This window comes from Rhipicephalus microplus, chromosome 3 (assembly GCF_043290135.1).
Source record: "Rhipicephalus microplus isolate Deutch F79 chromosome 3, USDA_Rmic, whole genome shotgun sequence".
Classification (NCBI taxonomy): Eukaryota; Metazoa; Arthropoda; class Arachnida; order Ixodida; family Ixodidae; genus Rhipicephalus; species Rhipicephalus microplus.
The window spans coordinates 242466401-242487803 of record NC_134702.1 but is presented as its reverse complement, the minus strand read 5'-3'; the positions used below and the strand labels follow the sequence as shown (position 1 = coordinate 242487803).

The following is a 21403-nucleotide window of genomic DNA, read 5'->3' as shown; positions in this document are numbered from 1 at the left end:
TATATTGCGCATTAACTTCGATGTATGACATCACTTTTCGAGAACAGAGCGAGTGATTTATAGCTCTTGCACACAATGCTTGCACAATGCTTATAGATCTTGCACACTTTGCACACAATGCTTCATTTTTTAATTATCCAACACTATCACTCGATTTCTGCTCTATTCAGAGAAATTTCTGATAACCTGGTCAATACACACACGCCCTGTCTCGCAGAAACACAGTGAGATTATTCAACTATCATGCAGAGGGGCTGTGTTCCACTCAACCTCTTTTTTTTTTATTGTGGACAATAGCAGTTACAGACAGTGGCATCTGTGGTGACAATTGCAACTATGCCAGCAGAATAGACTGTTGTGATCTCATAACAGCGTTAGTAATAGGTTGGTATATGTTGATAGTGTTTTTTAGCGATCAAACACATGGTCTTCCTCATTCAGTTTCAGGCTCATGCGATAGCGTTAACCTTTTCAATTTTCTTGCGCCCTTAATATTTTAAAGTTAAGGTTAAGCGCTTCATTAGTCATTGACCTTGGACAATATTGCCACGCCTTCGCAGAAAATGCTGCACAGTCACAGAGATAAGAGCTTTTGCTGAATACTCTTGGGGCAAATATTACAAGTACACTTACATAGCCCCCTACGCCACAAATCATCATAATTTTTGTGACGTCAGGAAGCATCTACTGCACCGTTATTGGTCATTATTCGAGTAAGCGAGGTACATCAACACCACTTCGTCTAGGTGCTGTTTGGTCTCTGCTAACCACCTGGAAGGCTTTATGTGCAGATTCTGATGGTGTGGCCGATGGCAATGGAAAACTATGGCTGAGGAATTTTTGACAGGTTGCAAACATTGAACAATTCATTCATTACGCAATTGACATTGCGTGAAGCCTGGCTGGTATTTTACTCTTTTAAAATGCTCTATTGCAAATGTTAAGGAGATTCCTTACCCTACACAATGCCTACAAAGGGTCTGTTTGCACCAGACTTTCAAGCACTGGCTTGGCCCTGCAGTAGATTACTTGGCTGCCGTGTAGATGGCCTGGGTTCGAATTCCACTTTATCTGCGGCATTTCTTATTTATTTCGGTTTAATTCAGCTTTCGGAGTGGCAGCGGTTACGGACACCACGTTACGGACAGCAGTGGCGGCAGACCGGCATATACGGTGTTAGGATCGGCCCTTGTGATCCGCTAACAGTTTTCACTCTAAAACGCAGCTTGTGGTACAGCCACTCGCACGATCTTAATAAAAGTCACAGTTCAAGCTAGAATGCAGCCCAGGTATTCCGCTGCAGAGGGAACCCCAGCGCTTGAAAGCCTTTCGTAAATATACCTTATGCAGTCAGTGACCATGTGTACCAAGAAGGCATGGCACCTGGAGCAGTTTAATGCGTGGCAGAAGCGTAAGATTGCGTCCTAGGAGTCACACCATATGAATTGCATAATGATTGCGTAGTGTCAAGCTGCCAGGCAATTACAGAGGGCCTAGACACAATTCACCCCAATCATCATCAGCTATTGAACCGCAGGACACTGACCTTCAAAACGCGGCAAATGGTATGAAACCTTTCGTGGCCCATCAGTGATGGTGATAGCATTCGACTTTTCTTAGGCACGAGGGATCCTGTGTAATTTTTCTGAGTGTATATCTGAAGGCTTACCGTTGAGGACGTGCCTTTTTGTAACCACATTTTTCGACGGTTCGACACTTGTGAGAAAAAACAATCCTAAGAAACAGATAGAAGAGCAACTAGATGTAAACGTACATTGCGGACCACCATGCCAAACTGCCCGGCCCAACGACCGTGAGCGTCCCGAGCACCCCAGCTGTAGTCAGGTGGTAGCTTTACCACGTACCTGCACACGCCATAATAATTTCATTGGTACAGACACTCCAGGCTTCAAATTAGAAATGCGAGAGCGCACGCACCTACGCCGCGCCGTATGAACCACTAATGAACTTTTGTCTCACTTGAAACCCATGGACTCGGAGACTAGATCAAACATGAAGCCGGACATTCCAGAAAACTTTGCTGTTCCGTCTGGTAGGGTCACCACAGTCGACATTGGGGGCATCTGCACGAACACAGAATCGATATTTTCGCATCCGTACAGGCAAAATTTGTGACCCAATAATTAATCTCATCGACAATTAGGTGGTGTAACTGCGTGGCTCACGTACGCGCATGTCCATTTTAGGAGCTTGTATGGCGAGTATCTAATGCTCGCGCCTTGCCCGGTGGCGGCGTGTACACTTCTAAAGGTGATTCCAGAAATGCTCACTAGAAAACGGGCTGCCACTCAAAGCGTCGGCTCTCTGGTGATTCAACAAAGCTCACTAGATGGCACGCCATCCCTCAAGGCTTATTTTACTATATCCTACACTCTAGTGAAGTTGCTAAAGGGGTTCTTTCCGGTGATCCTAACAATGACGTGCCACCGCTCAAGGTGGCGAGTGCCACTCTCGGCACGTGCACTTACTTTCTCTTTACTGGGAGCTAACCTAATAGACTCATTTCGTTACCGCTCAGCCGCATGAATACCTCAGAAGCCAAGGCAGTAGCGCGGTGGGTTCGCAACACAACAGCAGTTCAGGCTGGCTGCAAGACCCTGTGGTGACAGCTCAGGATATATATGGACGTTGTCACACCTGTATATGATAATAACAGACGCGCACGGAGTATTCGTATTTTAGCCGATCATCTCCGAGCAAGCTATTCTTACTTCGCTCACTTCGTGAATATGACCGTGATGTTTTAAAGAATAAAAGCAAACTAATACCTTACGAGTAAATAATAGCTCTTTTTATTTCACGTTCCAAAACCACAATATCATTATCAGAGACGCCGTAATGGTGTGATTCAGAAATTTTCGCCAGCTGGTGTTCTGCGACAATTTTGCAGCAGCTTTATTAGCACTGAAACGCGTGTAGTAATGATTAATAAGACGAATGCGACAAGAATTTACGCAAATTGGTCCGGGAAAAGTGAAGTTGGGAATCTTAAATGTTCAAAACTCGAGCAGACGGCGACTAAAATATTCCTATTCGCGTTTCAATCGCCTACTAGCGTCATTAAGACATACCGGAAATGTAACCTCATATTGGTCTTCATACAGTATCTTGTACTGCTCTTTTTGACGGCGTCGTTAGCATGCTTACGGCGAATCATGTGGGTCGGGTAGAAGACGCTGCCACGTTTACGGATGGTTAACGCCGGTGACTAGCACCGCTCGCACGACCAAGTTAGTTGCTTCGCTTTGGTCACACCAACACGCATAAATCTCGAGGTGACCAGATTATAACACGAAGTGTCGTCTGATGAAGACTGGAGTATTAGCGCCCTCATTGAAAAAGCAGCCGCAACTGTAAACCCAGCTCCACCTCGCCATCTCATGATTTGATTGATTGATATGTGGGGTTTAACGTCCCCAAACCACCATATGATTATGAGAGACGCCGTAGTGGAGGGCTCCGGAAATTTCGACCACCTGGGGTTCTTTAACGTGCACCCAAATCTGAGCGCATGAACCTCGCCATCTCCAACAACGTGGTGGCCATGGTGGCTCAGAAAAACGTACTCGCGTTTGTATATCTGAGCATACCTGATTTAGCAAGAGACATTGCTTCTTTCCAAGAAAGTATAAAAAGTGTTTTTACTGTTTTTAGCATTCATTCGTATGGCATAGCTACCACCGTATGAATATTGCATGCTAAATGTCACGTCGAGTCAATAAAAAACGAATGGTCCTTGTCGTCACGTCACATGGCATGACGTAACTTCTCTAACATATAGCTAATGCGTGTCACCGTAGCCTGCAATCACGGTAGTTTCTCCAGTGAATTAAAACTATAACCGCTTCGATTTCGGCATGGCCACTTGCGAAAAGATATCGGCGCATTCTATGCCATGTGCACAAGAACAACTGATGAAAAAGACATGTGCTCAAATTGTGTCGCAGGGTCTCTTTAACATGCACTTGTATCTAAGTGCATAACCTTCGAGCATTTCCGCCCCTCCTTATGATATAAAGGTCCCTGATGGTATTGAAGTGGGCTATCCGATGTATATGACAGGGGTGAGAATAATATTGCCCATGCACCTTGGTAGGTTAGAAGTGCTTATGTCCAGGTACTATGAGCTTCTCGCAGCATGTTTCCTTATACTAAGGTCTTCTAGGTTATTTTAATATTTTATGCATGTTTTGTACCGACCTCTCCCAGCCTTGATTGCTCCGTATCACATACAAACCGAACCAAATTAGCTGTAGCCATTTATACAAAAAATGTGTACGCCTTTATGACATTTACCTAGTAGGTGGTTTCGGCCCACTTTGGATTCAGGTCTTATCTTTCCCTCCCACACGCAAGGTAACAAAATAATCCGCAAAATGCTATGCAAGTGGTGCAATAGATAACAAGAACACACAACCACGCATTTCTGGCGGATATATAGTGAACACAACTTGAAATAAATCGCTGTACAACTACGGATGACATACGGTTTAGGGTACGTACGTGGTGACCGGTGATTCTTAGCGTCAGATTTGCAAACTTCCCATGTACGGCCATTGTCCTCTTGCAAAAGCGAGTATCAGTCACTCGATCACAGTCTGTGTAATAGATAGCAAGCATTTGACATGTGAAGCGTTTCTTGATCTGTGGATGCTCTGCCCTTTGAAAAATAACGTACTTTATAAACGTAATTCACTATTTTACTACTTTGCCAGGAGTAAACGCGATGCTTAATTGAACTTGAGACATGACTACGAAGAAAAAAGCAAACATGGCACAGCGATCGAGAGAGTTAACAAAATTTATCATCACGAAACAAGCAATTTATAAGAAGTCTGATTGATTAGTTTATGTTAGGTGTCGGCAACCTGAGGGGGGGGGGGGCTTTGTTAGACAGCCCCTGACACAACGTCATAACACACCCTAACTATCATTGATAAACACGCAGTGACTATCCCATGAGCTCCTTCACGACTTTCTGTGCCTGTCAGTGCGTAACGTTGAAGTAGATAAATGCAACTTGGCTAAAACAATTCGGCCGGCACTAAATGCCACTTTCAAAAATATTTCTTTTAGCTTGTAACCTACGCGTGTATTTGCAATGTGGATAAATGCTTGCTGAAAATAAACATCCATTGCGGTATCTATCTATCTATCTATCTATCTATCTATCTATCTATCTATCTATCTATCTATCTATCTATCTATCTATCTATCTATCTATCTATCTATCTATCTATCTATCTATCTATCTATCTATCTATCTATCTATCTATCTATCTATCTATCTATCTATCTATCTATCTGTCTGTCTGTCTATCTATCTGTCTGTCTGTCTGTCTGTCTGTCTGTCTGTCTGTCTGTCTGTCTGTCTGTCTGTCTGTCTGTCTGTCTGTCTGTCTGTCTGTCTGTCTGTCTGTCTGTCTGTCTGTCTGTCCGTCCGTCCGTCCGTCCGTCTGTCCGTCCGTCCGTCCGTCCGTCCGTCCGTCCGTCTGTCTGTCTATCTATCTATCTATCTATCTATCTATCTATCTATCTATCTATCTATCTATCTATCTATCTATCTATCTATCTATCTATCTATCTATCTATCTATCTATCTATCTATCTATCTATCTATCTATCTATCTATCTAAACACCTACGTCCGAGTGGTCTCGTGATCACCCCATAAACGTGGTGTAAACAAAAATTAGTATGGGAGAGTAAGATGATCCGACGAACATGACTAGCTGGTATTGACATGAATAATGCCACAATCGCGTTGCGTACGTCGTCAAACAGTTTCCGCCAGACAGTGGCACATAGCCGCGGGCGGGTATGTGTCACTTGTATGCGGGTATGTGGCACAGGTTACTGAAATATCATATCTACACAGGAAAGGCGAGAACACACATGATGATTTTGACGAATGAGAGTTGAGAGGAAATCACAGCTTATCTACGGGGTGAATGATGAGTGGAACCAAGCGTCTGTGCATCTGTCAGTCTGCCCATCCGACTGTCTGTCTCTCTACCCGTCCACTCCTATCACACTAGCGCACGCGTCGGACGGACGCTTCGCCCCACTCATCATCATTCACTCTGTGAATATGCTGTGAGTTTCTCATTATAACAGAGCCATCAATCCTCTTCAAGCGTCAAATGTTCGAGAACAACGACCACCACCAAGTGATATTATTTCCAAGGGCATATACACAAAATTCCATTTAGTGAGGAATAAATAAACTAGAGGTGGCTACATACATACATACATACATACATACATACATACATACATACATACATACATACATACATACATACATACATACATACATACATACATACATACATACATACATACATACATACATACATACATACATACATACATACATACATACATACATACATACATACAAGCGGAGGAGGAAACGACCCACACCCTAAGGAGCTTCGCCCTTAAAACCTGACATAAGCTGCGTTCACCCGACGAATGTAAAGAAAAAAAATTCCAAGGTCCCGGAAAGAATCGAATCCCAGCATTTCGCATGGCAACCAAGCGTTCTACCACAAAGCCACGCCAGAACTCGCAACTGCTTTTCAAGTAGACCGTAAAGTTCATGAAGCGTCAATAAAGGCATGCAGTAATGGCTATCTTATTCTACAAACATTACAAATGTACTCCTACGATACAGCCGTTGGGTCAGTAGAGATCAATTGTACTTAAGCACAATGAACTGAAGGTGGTTGACATCCAAAACGGCGCGAACAGGCAGTAATTCTAATTCAAAAGCGTTGTGAATAATCAGTGCATCTCTACAAAGTCGATGACAATGAGTGGAACGCTATATGTCCAAAGGTCCATAATGTATAATGACTATGAATGGTGCTTTATGGCGCAAGGGCCACTGATGGCCAAAGAGTACCAGAACAAAATATGCTGGGTGGCTGTATGGGGTCCTAAAGTTCTGCGCAATAACGCGTGTAAAACAAATAGTATTTTAAATCATGAGATCTACATGAGTGAGTTCAATAAAAATGAGTAGCGGGAGGTCGTATAAGTAGCACTGTAAGAACAATCGACTAGCACGGATGCCTTACCGATTCCCTTGAGACTAATGACTGGGAGGCCGGTGCTTTCTATAGAGTGTGTATCGTAACAGCAGCCTCTCCTGAGAGAGCGCGTGCAACGAATTAGCAGAATAGATGACATTGAAAGTATGCACATGTTTTAAAAACTCTAAAATTGACTCGTGTTTAATGAAAAGTTCTTTGCCAAAAATTAATAAAGGATGGAAAGGAATTTGGTGCTTGTAAAGTAATAGGAAATGTTTTCTTCTCTATGGCCTTAGTTTTGCACATTGTATGAGTAAATGCAACACTGTCAGGGGCTCATCACATTTATCGCAGCTAGGCGAGTCACTCCTAGACAAAAGGTGTACATGAGTACTGTAAGTGTGCCCTATTCCTAATCTACAAAGTGTGACTGCTCTGCGACATGTTTTTGATGTTGGTGGCCAGTTACCTAGCGCTGGCTTGACTAGGTGCAGCTTATTTTCTGTTTGACTGTCTCATAGGTATTGCCAGTGTGACTTGATAGTTTTCTTCAGAAAGGGCTTCAGGATCAGTGCAGAGATCTCCCTGGATGTTTCAGAGCCGTCTGTAAAAGTAGATGTGACTAGCCGGTCAGTTATTTTATTGCCCTCTATATCTCGTTGCCCAGACACCAAACACACCACAACGTTCCGCTGGCACGAATAAACGGTGCAGAACTGTGAATAGAGCTGCAGTGTAACAGGTTTTTTGCGTTTTCTCAAGGTTTTCAGTGCTTTCACGACACTTCAAAAGTCCGTGTATATAACAGCTTTAAGTGTGTTTATTTGTTTATTGTGCTTAACAGCCACTAATATTGCGTATGCTTCTGCCGTGGATATGGTTGTATTTGGATGTAGTATTCCAGTGTCTGACAGGTATGGGCTGACCACTGCGTACGATACGCCATCACGAGAACTTGATGCGTCTGTGAAGAAGTCGCGACAAGAACAGTTATGCTGATGCTCAAGAAAGTGCGTGTGAATATGTGCGGCAGGGCATGCTTTGTAAGTTCTATGAGACAAGTCACAATTTATGAGCTGTCATTCCCACAGCGGGAGCTGTTCAACAGGAGCCACGAGTTGATGCTCAAAAACCGTGACGCGCACTTCTTCAGCCAGAGCTCTTACACGCAAAGGGTATGGCTCTCTCAGAGCAGGACGGCTATGGAACAAAGAAGAGCTGGACAGCTCGTTTACTGCATAATATGCTGGATGTTTGCTGTTTGCACTAACTTCTAGGAAGTACGTGAATAACAACTTTGCAACTCCAACGACCATTCGTTTGCTTCTATGCATAAAGGCTTTGTATTGGACTTGTCCTCAAGGCTCCTGGGGAAAGGAGGATGCCCAGATGGTGGACAGGATCCAACATTTTCAAAGCACTCGATGTGGTGGACTAATAGACTATAGACCCATAAGGCCCGTTTACATTGACCCGACGAGGACGCGTTGAGTCGAAATAAACAGGTTTTCTGGACTCGCCCTCCCCATGTATAGGCGGACGCGTCGGGACGGAGAGTCGTCGCGGCGAGTCCCGTCGACCCGGAGAAAGGGGGTAGGTTCACCGAACTCGCCGCGCTCAGAAAGGGCATGTATAACCGGTCGCGCTGAGTTGACGGCTCGTGACCTCTCCCGCCCGTCGCGGTCTCCGCTTCCCCTGTTCCCAACACTCCGACGTTGCTCTTTCTCTGTCGGCCGGTACGCGCGCGCTAGGCACGATGACATCCTCGCGGGCTCCACGCACCATGTGGACAGATGATGAAATAACGACGTTGCTAGCTTTAGTCAACGAGAAAAAAACTGAGTGATTTGCTCGATAGCAAGCGTCAAAAAAGGGGTGAACAGGGGACGGTGCGTCAGGCTGCGGATACGCCTGCGGCGAGCGCTGTGCCGCAACAGAACCACTGCTGCCATCGCGCTGTGCACTGTTAGCCAAGACACCAACACAACCATAAAGTACAGCTGGTGCAAACTGAGAAAAAATACCAAGACGGGAGCTGAGATAGCCATCGGTAGTGGTGGTAGTGGTTAGAAGATGAGAAAAGGCACCTAATTTCTGCAACCCGGTCGGGAGCACGGCGCAGTGCCTGCGGGGAAGGGAAAAGGGAGAAAAGTGGAAAGAAGAGGAAATATTATTTGAGCAGTGGAACGGTCGTCATCAACAGAAGCAGCAGTTCAGAAGCAAGGGTAGGGCTGGCAAGGGGCCCATCCTCAGCGGTAGCATCGCGGTGGCGGAGCGACAACTGCGTAAACAACCGCAGCCCACAGCGGCGAGAGCCACGGAGGAAGGAAAGGTGAGAGCGCAGGCTTGGAGGAGCGGAAACCGGTACCGGAAGACGGACTTTCGGCTCGCCTCGACGCAAAGCGTCGCTGCGATCACGGCTCACCTCAACTCGTCCGTGCGAGTTCATATAAACTCGGGCGCGTCGAGGTAAGCTTAACCCGCCACTCAACTCAGTCCGCCCCCGTCGCGTCCATGTACACGGGGCTATAGCCTATGCGCGTGGGTATAAGCCTCTTGTATAGACTCATGAGGTATTTTCTGTCACTGCCCCAAATCTTGCGCGATAAAACTTTTACGATATTCATTGTTTTCATGCACTTGTTTATAATATATTTGAGGTGCAATACAAATGTTAGTTTCATGTCCAGCATGGCTCCTAAAAATTTATGTTCCGTTTTTACGGGAAGACGATGGCCCTGCAGGGCAATATTTGGATCTGAATGCAGGTCTCTCCTGCTGTAAAATAGGACGCAGGTGCTCTTTTTTGGGTGAAGGCAGAATCCATTGTCATCTGCCCATTTAGACCCCTTATTCAGACCGAGCTTAACCTGCCTCTCACATATTGCAAGGTTGCATGACTTGAACCCTATGTGGATATCGTCTACATATGTCGAGTAGAACATAGTTCGTGGGATACATAGACGCAGAGAATTCATTTTTGTTATAAAAAGCGCGCAGCTTTGCACACCACCTTGTGTTACTCCAGTTTCCTGGATAAACGGTCGTGACAAAACGTTGCCTATTTTAACATGGAAAGTTTGGTTAGACAAGTAGCTCTCAATAAAGTTCAGCATTCCTCCACGAATACAGTGTTCTTAGAGGTCTCTCAGTATTCCGAATTGCCATGTGGTGTCGTATGCTTTCTCAATGTCTAAAGACACTGAGAGAAAAAATTGATTGTGAATGAAAGCGTCTCTAATATGTGTTTATATCCATACGAGATGGTCAGCAGTAAACCATCCATCTCGAAAGCCACACTGGTGCGGATCAAGCAGGCATTTTGATTTCAAGAAATGTGTTAGTCGACGGCTGTGTTAGGTAGCGCCAAAAGAGCGGCGACGAAAGGTCGCCGCTCTTTTGGCGCTACCTGCTCCATTTTGCTAGAAGTGGTGTTCATTACCTCCTACGAGGCACTGGACGCCCGCTCTGCAGAGCGATCTGTTTGTCATTTAGACTTCACCTCAACTGACGAAGTCTTTGTCCCCACCGAGCCAGGGGTTGATAGGACCCTCTTAGCCTCTTCATTTCCCTGGCGGCTGCCACGTCTTGTAGAAACCATCAGTGTGGACTGGTTGATTGTAGGCGGGGCAGCACTGGCTGCTCCCACCGCAGGGGCGATTGGCTTTAGCCTGGACACGCTAGGCATAGGCCAGGTATTCACCAAGGGCCATTGTGGTGCCGCCTCTCGTCGCACCACTTCAGCGAAAGATGTTCTTAGTGCAAAAGATAGATGTAGGACTCATTGTCGTGCTTCATGAAATGAGATACTTTGTTTTAATTTTATATGGATAATTGCCTTTTCTTTATTCCAGGCTGGGCACGCTCTAGAGTATGCAGAACGACTACCTCCGCAGTTTGCACAGATCACCTCATCGTGGTTGCATTCATCAGTACCGTGACCAGTTGTGGCGCACTTAGCGCAAGTCAGCTGACCTCGGCACGTCGGATGTCCATGTAAAATCGCTGGCATTTAAAACAACGTCTCTGATTTGGAATGTATGCAAGCATAGGAAGTTTTACATAGCTGGTTTTGATTGATTGTCTGAGATGGAATGGTTGAATTGAAAGTGAGTAATAGGTGTTTAGTTGAAATGTCTCTGTTGTTGCGTCTGATTGTGAATCGCTGCACCTTTCATCTATCAATATTCATCTTCGGTTAATGTCATCAAGTCTTTTTCGAATACCACGCCCTGCACTGTGTTAACTGTACAGTGTGCACCTACTGATAGAGGGATATTGCCAAAAGCAACAAGGTGTGCAAGTTTGTCGAGCTCTGCCTTGTCCTTTAGTTAATAATAATAATAATAATAATAATGGTTTTTATTTCCACCAATACACAGTTGATGGAGGGGGTGAGAATAAAAGCGATTATCCGCTTGACTAAGTTCTCACCCCCCAATGTACATAAGGCAGTGGCGGTGGCGGCAACAGAACACCACAGCTGACAAGAATACACAACATTAACAAAATTAGAATTGATAAAGCCTTCAAACTAAAAAAGAAAAAAAAAAACCCACACAGACACAGTGCAATAAACATATATAGTAATATAAATCAAAAGTCGCAATATGTAAAGCACGAATACATTAAACATATTATTTACATGCAGCGGTGACTGCATTTTCATCCTTTGTGTTTTTGTTTATTGTTTTCCCTAATTGTTATCTACGAACTTTGAAGATAAGGTCTTAATTGTCAGGAGTGTTAATAAGATATTGGCGAAGTTGAGAAAGGGTGATATCTGCTATGTTAACACCTGATGAATATAACCTGTTTAATTGTAACGGTAGCTGATAAGTAATTTTTTGTTGTCCATAGTTAGTTCTTATACGAGGAAGCATCCAAGGTGGTTGATGACGGTGAGGGTACTTTGATTGATAACGTATCATGGAAGCGATATCTGTAATAGTAAATGAACGTTTTTTTTGTTCGATCTTATAGCGGCGTAAAAGCCTGTAAATGTATAGGTGGTAAACATTGATGATTTCATGTTCACTAAACAAGTGATCTGTTGTATGTCTGTGAGGAAGGTTGTAAATTAGACGGAGGATTTTATTATGGAGTGATGAATTAGTTCAAGAAGAAAATCCCCACTTGTCACCTTTGTAGCTTTACAATGGTGTCTTTTAGACACTTGGCCACAAGAAAAGGTGAGATTGCTCTGACTTTTGTATAGGGTGTTAAAAATGAAGGACTCGGAATTTAGGGATGCTTGCTATGTTTTGATGAAGAAAAAGTGATGCTACATGGTGCTTTTAGAGGCACGATCGGTTACGGGGGAGGGGCGAGGGGGTTTCTTCGGCAGCGGCCCCTACCAACCACCACGAAGCCAATAAAGGGGACGTGTCAGAAAATGCATAATGTCTGAACTACGCTAGCAGTATCCTATTGCTCTAATCGAATATGGTTTATCCTAGACAGGATAGCCACACAAGGTTAACCCTAGCCGCGAGGAAACAATGAAGTAAATAGAAAATAGAAGAAGACAGGATAGATTTAAAATTGAGAAAAAGACGAAGATGTAAAGAGAGAAAGAAAGGAAAAGGCGACTACTGATTTCCCTTGAGTGCGTCAGCCCAGGGGTGCCGTCTACGTGAAGCTCAGGTCAAAGGGGTGTGTTGCCTCCATTGGAGGGCCTTAAAGGTCCAATCACCCGGCATCGGCTCAACCCCTAGGATCCCGTTTTTCTCTGACACGGCTCAGCCACGCACGGCTAAGCGTGGGAGGGAGTTGAAACTCCCCCGTTAGCTCGGGTCCGTGATTACGCCACGCACCAAACGTCTGATCTCACAGACGCCCTTGCGGGGTCTATAATGTATGCGTTGAAGTCGCTGACTAGTATAAAGGATGGACGTACGAAGAAACGCACAGGCCAACGTGTGCATGGATGAAGGAATAGGTGGATGTATGCAGGTATGGTAGGACGAATGGACGGACGGAAAGATTGGCCAATGGATGAATGTAAGCGTGCACAGATGGACGCACGGACAGATGAATGGAGGGGCAGACAAACAGATGATGCTAGTGATAATGTAATGGTTTTCGAAAGAATAAGTCTACTGAAGAGGCACTGCTGACTGTTAACGAAATATTGTATAATTTTGAAAATAAACTATATATGCACTGTTTGAGTTTTCCTCGATTTGAAATAAAAAGCTTTTGATTCAGTAAAGCATGGCATTTTATTTCAAAAACTAGCTCTATATGGAATCAGAGGTGTTGCCTTAACTTTTAATAATGATTATTTTTCAGACAGATTTCATTTTGTAAGTCATAACAGCGTATCCTCAAAGTTGAAGGAAATAAGTGTGGCGTACACCACATCTCCATTTTGAGTTCCCTATTTTTTATCATTTATATTAACGATATTGTGAACATACCGTATATACCTGAAATGATGCTCTACGCTGACGATACTACTTTGTTTCTTTTTCTAGTAAAAATTTAGCCCTCTTGGAAACAGCGGCAAACCATTCATTGCGTGAACTGCTGATTTGGTTATCTCTCAACCAACTTCAGCTAAATATGTGTAAAACTAAATACATTGTTTGCAAACCTAGAAACAAACCTGATGATGCGGACATTCCTCTTTCTTTTGATGCTTGTGTTATTTACCGGGTATCGGTATATAAAGTTTGGGGAGTACTACTCCAACAACAATTAAACTGGACTCATCATGTAAACGAATTACATACTATCATTTCTAGATCTAAGGGAATGCTTTTTAAAATCCGGCATCTAGTTGCGACTTGGCTAAAACGTCAGCTGTATTATTTTATGATACAGTCTCAGCTATAAAACGGTTTACTAATGTGGGGCAACACAAGCAAAACCAACTTAGGTGAGCTGACAGTCCTCCAGAAGCAAGCTGTCCGGCACATAGAAAAGATAAAGTGGCTTGACCACACAGCACCATTCTTCTTAAATAAATGATATCTTAAAAATTGGTCCGCTATATAACCTAGGACTTGCTACATACATACACAGAGAAATGCGAAAAGATCGATCAAGATTTTCACACATGTGTTTGACCACACGTAAACAATATAGTTTGAGATACAGCTACTTCGAACTTACACTTTGTACAACTAAATACAGAACTAATCAACCTAAATACTTGATACCTTCTTTTCTAAATCACCATACACAAGTTCTAACTAATTATGTCAATGAAGTCATGTCAAAATCTGTGTTCAAGCGTGTCGTTCAATCGTATTTCTTGTCCTCTGTGCTCTCATGAGCAGAGCCTCAAGTGTTATGTGGCGTACGACATTTGCATAAAAATAGTGTATTTGTTTAAATGATTTTTTGTGTATCACGAACTGTTCCTGATATATATTCCTTTTTTCTCTCTTGAATATTCCGCCTTCTTGAATTGTATAAGTTACACGTGTTTGAAATTCTGTTAAACAGTGCTTAGGTGGTAGGGCCTTTGTCAGGCAGTTATTCTGCTTTTAGTCGTATCATCTCTTGACATGTCAGATATTGTGATGCTACATGTTGATATTAAATAAGAATATTATCATTAGTATCGTCATTGTGTGCTGTCGTACTGTTGATTACACAAAAATCGGTTGTTTACACATCTGTTTCCGCTTTTATTTTGTTGTGCAGGCGTTCAGTTTCACTTTGGGCTTTGTGGGGCGCGATGGACGCCAACTAGGTCAGCCCTAATGAGCACCGCGCCTAAAGGCTGGCATCGGCAAAGTATACCAAACAAACGCATAAATTGAATGCGATGGTCTCAGCAGGAATCGAGCTGTAGGCTTCCGTGTGGCGATTAAGTATTCTACCACAGAGCCACAGCAAATCTCGAAACTGCTTTATTGCGATAGCAATTATTTGGACATTCACAGCTGGATTTTACTGCCCGTGTCGCCGTCACCTCACCATATATGTATAAATATCTATACATATGAAAAGGCGAAAAGAAAAATCCAGAAACAGACGCCAGCGCGCGGAATAGAGCTTGGGTCCTCTGAATCGTGAGCGCGAGACGTTGACCACAAAGACACCGAGGGGTATATCCTTCTACGTACAAAATGCAAGCTATGTCTTCCACTTACCGCTACTGACGGGAATCTCGGGGGGAATTATCGTGTTTTCAGCATTACCAGCAAAATTGCGCAATGAGCACGCATCGCCATATCGCGCGGCGGCGCGCGCTCCGATCTTCCACGCGTACTCCGCCCCTCTTTGAAGAGGGTGGGGGGCGATACTCCCTCGCGTGACCTTATCTCGAGGTTAAAAGGATATTGTTTTGGCTGGCCTCGGGTTTTACGTGGACCGATTCTGTTGTAGTTACCAGGTGCACAAATGTCACAGCAATTATTGCAATGTCCGTTTGCGAAAAGCGCGCGCTTTTCAGGCACAGCGAAATAACAACTGAGACGCTTATTCACGTGCATCTGTACCTGTTGGTACGTTCTGTGCGCCATTTGTGCGTGAGAAACAAAGGGCGCATTTTGATCTGCTTGCCATTCTGCGCGTGACCTTCCAATTTGTTGCTATCGTGTTCATTGCTTCCCCTTTGCGGCAAAGCTGTGACTTTTTTTTTTCAAATAGACCGTAATGTTCTAAAAACGTTAGCGGTGGTTGCAGTGTAGGCTATCGAATCTTATAAACAGTACTTGCGTACTGCTATCATACAGCCGTCACGTCCGGTTTACGGCAATCGTAGTGAAGTGCCATCCACTGAAGCCCATTTATATAGCTGTGTGCATGGAGTGTCGCCATCCTGTCTGGCACAAGCGCTACATATCGGATTACCACTTCTGGTGTTGCTAATATGAATGCTGATGTTGGCATCGTTACACAACCGTAAACAAGCGACTGTTTTGGATATGTCTGTGCGTACAACAGCTCTACATATCTTTTAGGCCACTTAATAACGTTTCGCTCAATAAAAAAGTTACATGTAAACACTTCCCTTTCCTTCTCATGTTTCGCACAACATCGATTTCCAAGATACGTGGGATCTGCCGAAGTATTTATGCTTGTTTGCAAAAGTCCCTTCCCCCCTCTCGCCGATTCAATATGCAGGCTCCGCCGTGTCGGCTTCATGCAGTTCGGCCCTCCACCTCAAAAGAATGTTGATCCCTAATTAGCATGACGCCAAAAGCGTAATAACACCTATTTGATGTAGAGCTTCATGTTCTTGAAAGCACGATGTGACTTTGGGAGACGCCGTAGCGGAGGGCTCCGGAAATTTCTACCATGTGGTGCCATAACGTGCACTGACGCCGCCCAGTTCATGGACCTTTACTATATCGGCTCCACCGAAATGCAGCCGCCACCTTGGGGTCAGCAGCCGAGCAACAAGGAGATTATACTAAAAGTTCTGAAGTGGTGGTCCCACATACCAGCCAATGTATCGAAGTGGAGATGCAGCGGTAATATTGCCCAGGTCAGAAGAAAGCGGCGATTGCCTTGTAGTGTCGTTGTGCTTGCGGCTTTGCGTTCCGCTGTAGCAATGAAAGTGCTTCTAATTTTATGATGAGCTGAGGAAACGTTGGGGTGACTAACTAGCATCTCAGTTAATTTTCGCTGCACACAAGCCGTTTTAAGCGCGTGAATGAGGGATATCAGTGCCCATTATATTTGAACACAGTTGCCCTTTTGGTTACAGTGCGATAACGACGAAGACAGAAAACCGAAGGGACACAAAGGAGCACTGCATCCGTACCATCTAGCCTAATTTGCAATACTTTTACACAATTGTCTCACTGCAGAAATATCATGTGAGGAGATGTAGCGAAAATAAAGTTTCGCTCGATCGCAATCATAAGCCCTTGGCGAACAATAGTGCAGCGTTGGTAAAACTCTCTTTATTATTCTGAAAAGTATTTGTCAGTCTTTTCACAGAATCCTCTGAGAGGCTCCTGGATATTCGGAAAAAATGTTGATTGGAAAACTTACAATCCTTCATTCGATAATATGTTCTGGAAAGGCCACGTTTGTACTGCTGCAATGCCTTGAACTTCTTTTTTAGGTGACAGTTCAGTTTTTTGAGCTCATTCATTCACTTTTTGTCTGTACTATTCTTTCCGGCTGGAATTCGGGGGGGGGGGAGGATATTGGCAGTTTCATTAATGACAGGCGCTTAAGCTAAAATGTTTTTTTTTTACTTTTCATAGGAGCCTGTTTTCTTTTTTCCCACGTAAAGAGAAGCGAATGTCAACATCAAAGGTTTTGGTATTTAGAGCGTAGTGCTCATGCCACTATAAGGAACTTGCAATCCCAGAAATGCTAAGCTGGTGCTGCATTTACTTTTCCGAAACGCAGCGCTCACTTGTACGAAGCGCACTCACATGCTGCCTTTTTTAGGTGCGCTGCGAATGAATCAAGAGTAGTAGTGATTTTACAAACCCATCGTCTCACTGTTTACCCTGTCCCGTCGAAGCAGGCTGCTTCCATGTATACTGAACATAGCTCATTATTTCTTTTCTGATGCTCAACCTTCTCATCTCAGAACACGTGTTCTATATGTACTGCGCAATACAACGTCTTTGGGAATCCTTAAACGTACAGAAATGATTGAGAGTGTCTCTATTGCACCCAGACACAAAAAGAAAAACTTTGTACAAGCGAATCCACTAGAAGTCGCTAAGATATGTGTCGCAAAACGAGCGATGCATGCCTATTTACACAAAATAAAGTTATGCACGGTGTTTGCTTCACGCGATTCGCGCATGCAAATGCTGCCTAAGAGCACACCATCGTCTCGAAAAGTGATTACGAACGTGTTCACAGCCATCTTTTTTTTTCAATTAGAACACTACGTGCCGCATAACTAGTCCAAAAACAACGTGAAAATCACGTACGCAACAATGCGCCCATCCGCTTTGTGACCTGAGCAACATGGCGGCGCGTCGGCGTCAGTCACGAATAGAGTGACCTTGAACCATGGAGCACCTTTGCCACTTCAAAAGATTTACTATGTAGCACCACCGACATCAACGGGATTGCGCTGCGAAGGAAGAAGAGGACGGGCGTGATCTGAGCACACATGTGAAAACGACTCGACACGTCCTTCTATCGCCGCAGCCAAGAACACAAATGGCATTTTATATGCGAAGCACTTCTTTGACTAACCTGTGTAACACTGTCCCTCTGTCCGCATCACTGCCCTCGCCACAGGTGTTGGAGCAGTGCCAAGCAGCTCACGCCCTCTTAGCAGTGCGCGGTGACGTCTCTCCCTCGCCTGCCGCGCGCTCGCCTCGTGTCTAAGGTCCCCTGTTTCATCTATGGACCATACTCGTGTTAGCTCTCTTGCGCCACGGCTCGCAAAGCTCGAGCCCACTTTTCACGTGGGCATCGCCTCGCCCACGCCACTTTTCTCCATATTTTGCTGAGAAGCCTTGAGCCGGCAAATGCGCGAGTTGCACGCGCCTTGAGAGGACTCGTTCTCTAGATTTCGTGGCGACTGGTTGTGCCCCCGTGATCTCCGACGTCAGCGCAGCTCTGGATGCGCTGTCGTATACGCCATCGTATACGCCATCTCCTGTCGCTGACAAGAGCCCTCGCCGAGTGGTGCCCTGTCCTCGGACTCCTGCGACCGTGTCCACCTTTCCTATCTCCTCTTTACTTCCGTCGTTTTCCGTCGCTCGCTGCCCCTGCGCCTCCCTCTCTCCTTCCTCTCTCCCTTCACATTTCGCTCCTATTCTTTCAAACCCTCCTTTACCCCCACCCCTCGTGAGCTACTGTTGAGGTGTCCTCCCCTTGAGAGACAATTATGGGGCTCACTTTTTTCATTTAAAATGTCTCACATGCCTCGAGAATATTGCGATGCTGACAATGCGGACAGGGCGCCGCTGCTTGCCACACGATCGCGCCGGCGGGCGGGACGCCTTCACGGCATGCTTCCCGCTAGTGTGTGCGTGCCTTTCCTGGCGGTCGCCAGCGTTGCGAGGGTTAGCGAAGCCAATGGCGTTCGTTAATGGCGACGTCAACACCGACGAAGCGTAAGCCGGGAAGCAAAGCAAGCGTCGGCTGCGGAAGATTAGCGACACCGACGAGGTACGAGTGAAGAACACCGATCGTGTTCGAGAATACAGACGGCTGGCGGGTAACACCGACGAGACAAGAGCCAAGGAAGCTGACAGCGAGCGTCTTCAACGCGTCTCGCCTCTCGTCTATTTGCGTTTCAAACAAACGTTTACTCGAGAACACGCTACACCGAGTTTCACTCCAAACCGTTCTTCCAGCCCCCGCGTCGACGCCCGTTTCAACGGGGTCAATGTCATGGGCCCCGCTGCTGCTTCGCATTCCATCAGGATTCCCTCGGGGAGATGGTCCAGTTTTAAATGCAAAGCATTTCTTAGCGAACTTCGGCGACCTTGAGCGTATCTATCTATCTATCTATCTATCTATCTATCTATCTATCTATCTATCTATCTATCTATCTATCTATCTATCTATCTATCTATCTATCTATCTATCTATCTATCTATCTATCTATCTATCTATCTATCTATCTATCTAGCCGCCTACGACTTTTAGCTCTCCTGGCCGTTTCGAAAATGGTATCGATACCAAACTTAGTATGGCATAACATGACTGTATGAAAAACATATTTGGCTAGTTATAACATGAAAATATTGATTTGTTTGTCATAAATGTCATGATTTACATTTCATAGGCCTGCCACTCCTGCGGTGGATTCGTTCACATGTTGCAAAACTGGTATGGTATGACATGATTGCATGGCGAACACAACTGACAGACGCTAACATGAAAATAATGACATGCGTCTCATTCAACACATTGACTACATGCCACGCTCATGAGGCGCTCGCGGCTGTTTCGCTAGCGTCACATAAACCAAAGTTCGTATTACGGTACGTGAATGGATGAGGAAGGTGTGTGACTGGTGCAAACATGATCATCGTGAGATGCGTGTCACGTAACAACATGACTACATGCTACGCTCATGATGCGCTCGCGGCCGTTTCACTAGCTTCACATGTACCAAACTCGGTATTACGCGACGCGAACGAAGGACATAGCTAAATGACACATCCAAACAGGATAATCACGACACGTGTGTCATGCAACAACTTCACTACATGCCACACTCATGATGTGCTCGCGGCCATTTCGCTAGCTTCAGATATGCCAAATTTGGTGTTACGTGATGTCAATGAATAAGGAAGGTATGTGAATGGTCCAAACATAAAAATCATGAGATGCGTGTCGTGTGAAAACATGACTACATGCCACAGTCAAGGCGCCAATACAATTCGACGTGACGCGGTGCGCGTGCTCGTTGGCGTTCATTTCGTTGCGTCACGCCGGCGTTGTCACGCCAGGCACTGGTCCTGCCATATACTCGCAGGCCCGCACCGCGCTGCGTTGCTGTAGTGAATGCGCCTTTCAGCGCATCCGGTGTCCCTCTGTCACGAAAAGAGGTAGACGCAGTGTTGTCTGGGTAACGCATCGGCACGAAATGCAGCACGTCGCGTTTCGCGCCGGTTGTCGTCAGGGCGCACTGATGGACGCTGGTCACGTCGGTCGCGCCTGGTGTCAGTCTATAGAGTGCTCGCGTTTTGCTAACCTAGCATAGCCGCCTATGACTTTTAGCTCTCCTGGCCATTTCGTTAATGGTATGAATACCAAATTTTGTATGGCATAACATGACTGTACGACGAGCATAATTGACTAGTCATAGCATGATTATCATGCCATGTATGTCATGAATGTCATGATTTATATTTCAAGGTCTTGCTGCTCTTGTATGGGTTTCGTTCGCATGACGTGTTGCGAAATCGGCATGGTATGACATGACTGCATGACGAACACAAGTGACAGACCGTGATGTGGAAATCACGACATGCATCTCATGTAAGCATGATTCATGACTACGCGCCACGCTCATGGTACGCTCGCAGTCATTTCGGTAGCTTCACAAACACCCAATTGGATATTACGGGACCTTAATGGATGACGAAGGTATGTGACTTTTGCAAACATAATCATGAGAGGCGTGTCATGTAACAACAAGACTACATGCCACACTCATGATGCGCTCACGGCCGTTTCGCTAGCATCACATACGCCAAAATTTGGTATTACGTCACGTGAATGGATGGTGAAGGTATGTGACTGGTGCAAACATGGTAATCATGAGATACGTGTGATATAAGAACATGACCATGCGGCACACTCAAGGCGCCAAAACACTTCGTCGCGTGATGCTGGCGATGCCACGCCAGGGGCCGATCTGCCTGGTTAATAGGGGGGGGGGGGGGGCGCTGCGAGCGCTCGATGGTGACGGACGCACTCCACATCGCCTCCGTAGAT

At 45.2% G+C, this 21403-nt stretch overlaps 1 pseudogene; it reads right to left on the bottom strand.

Annotated features, from left to right (window-relative positions):
* LOC119161724 (glutamate receptor ionotropic, delta-2-like) overlaps window positions 1–21403 on the bottom strand; it is a 158473-nt pseudogene that overhangs the window by 55472 nt on the left and 81598 nt on the right.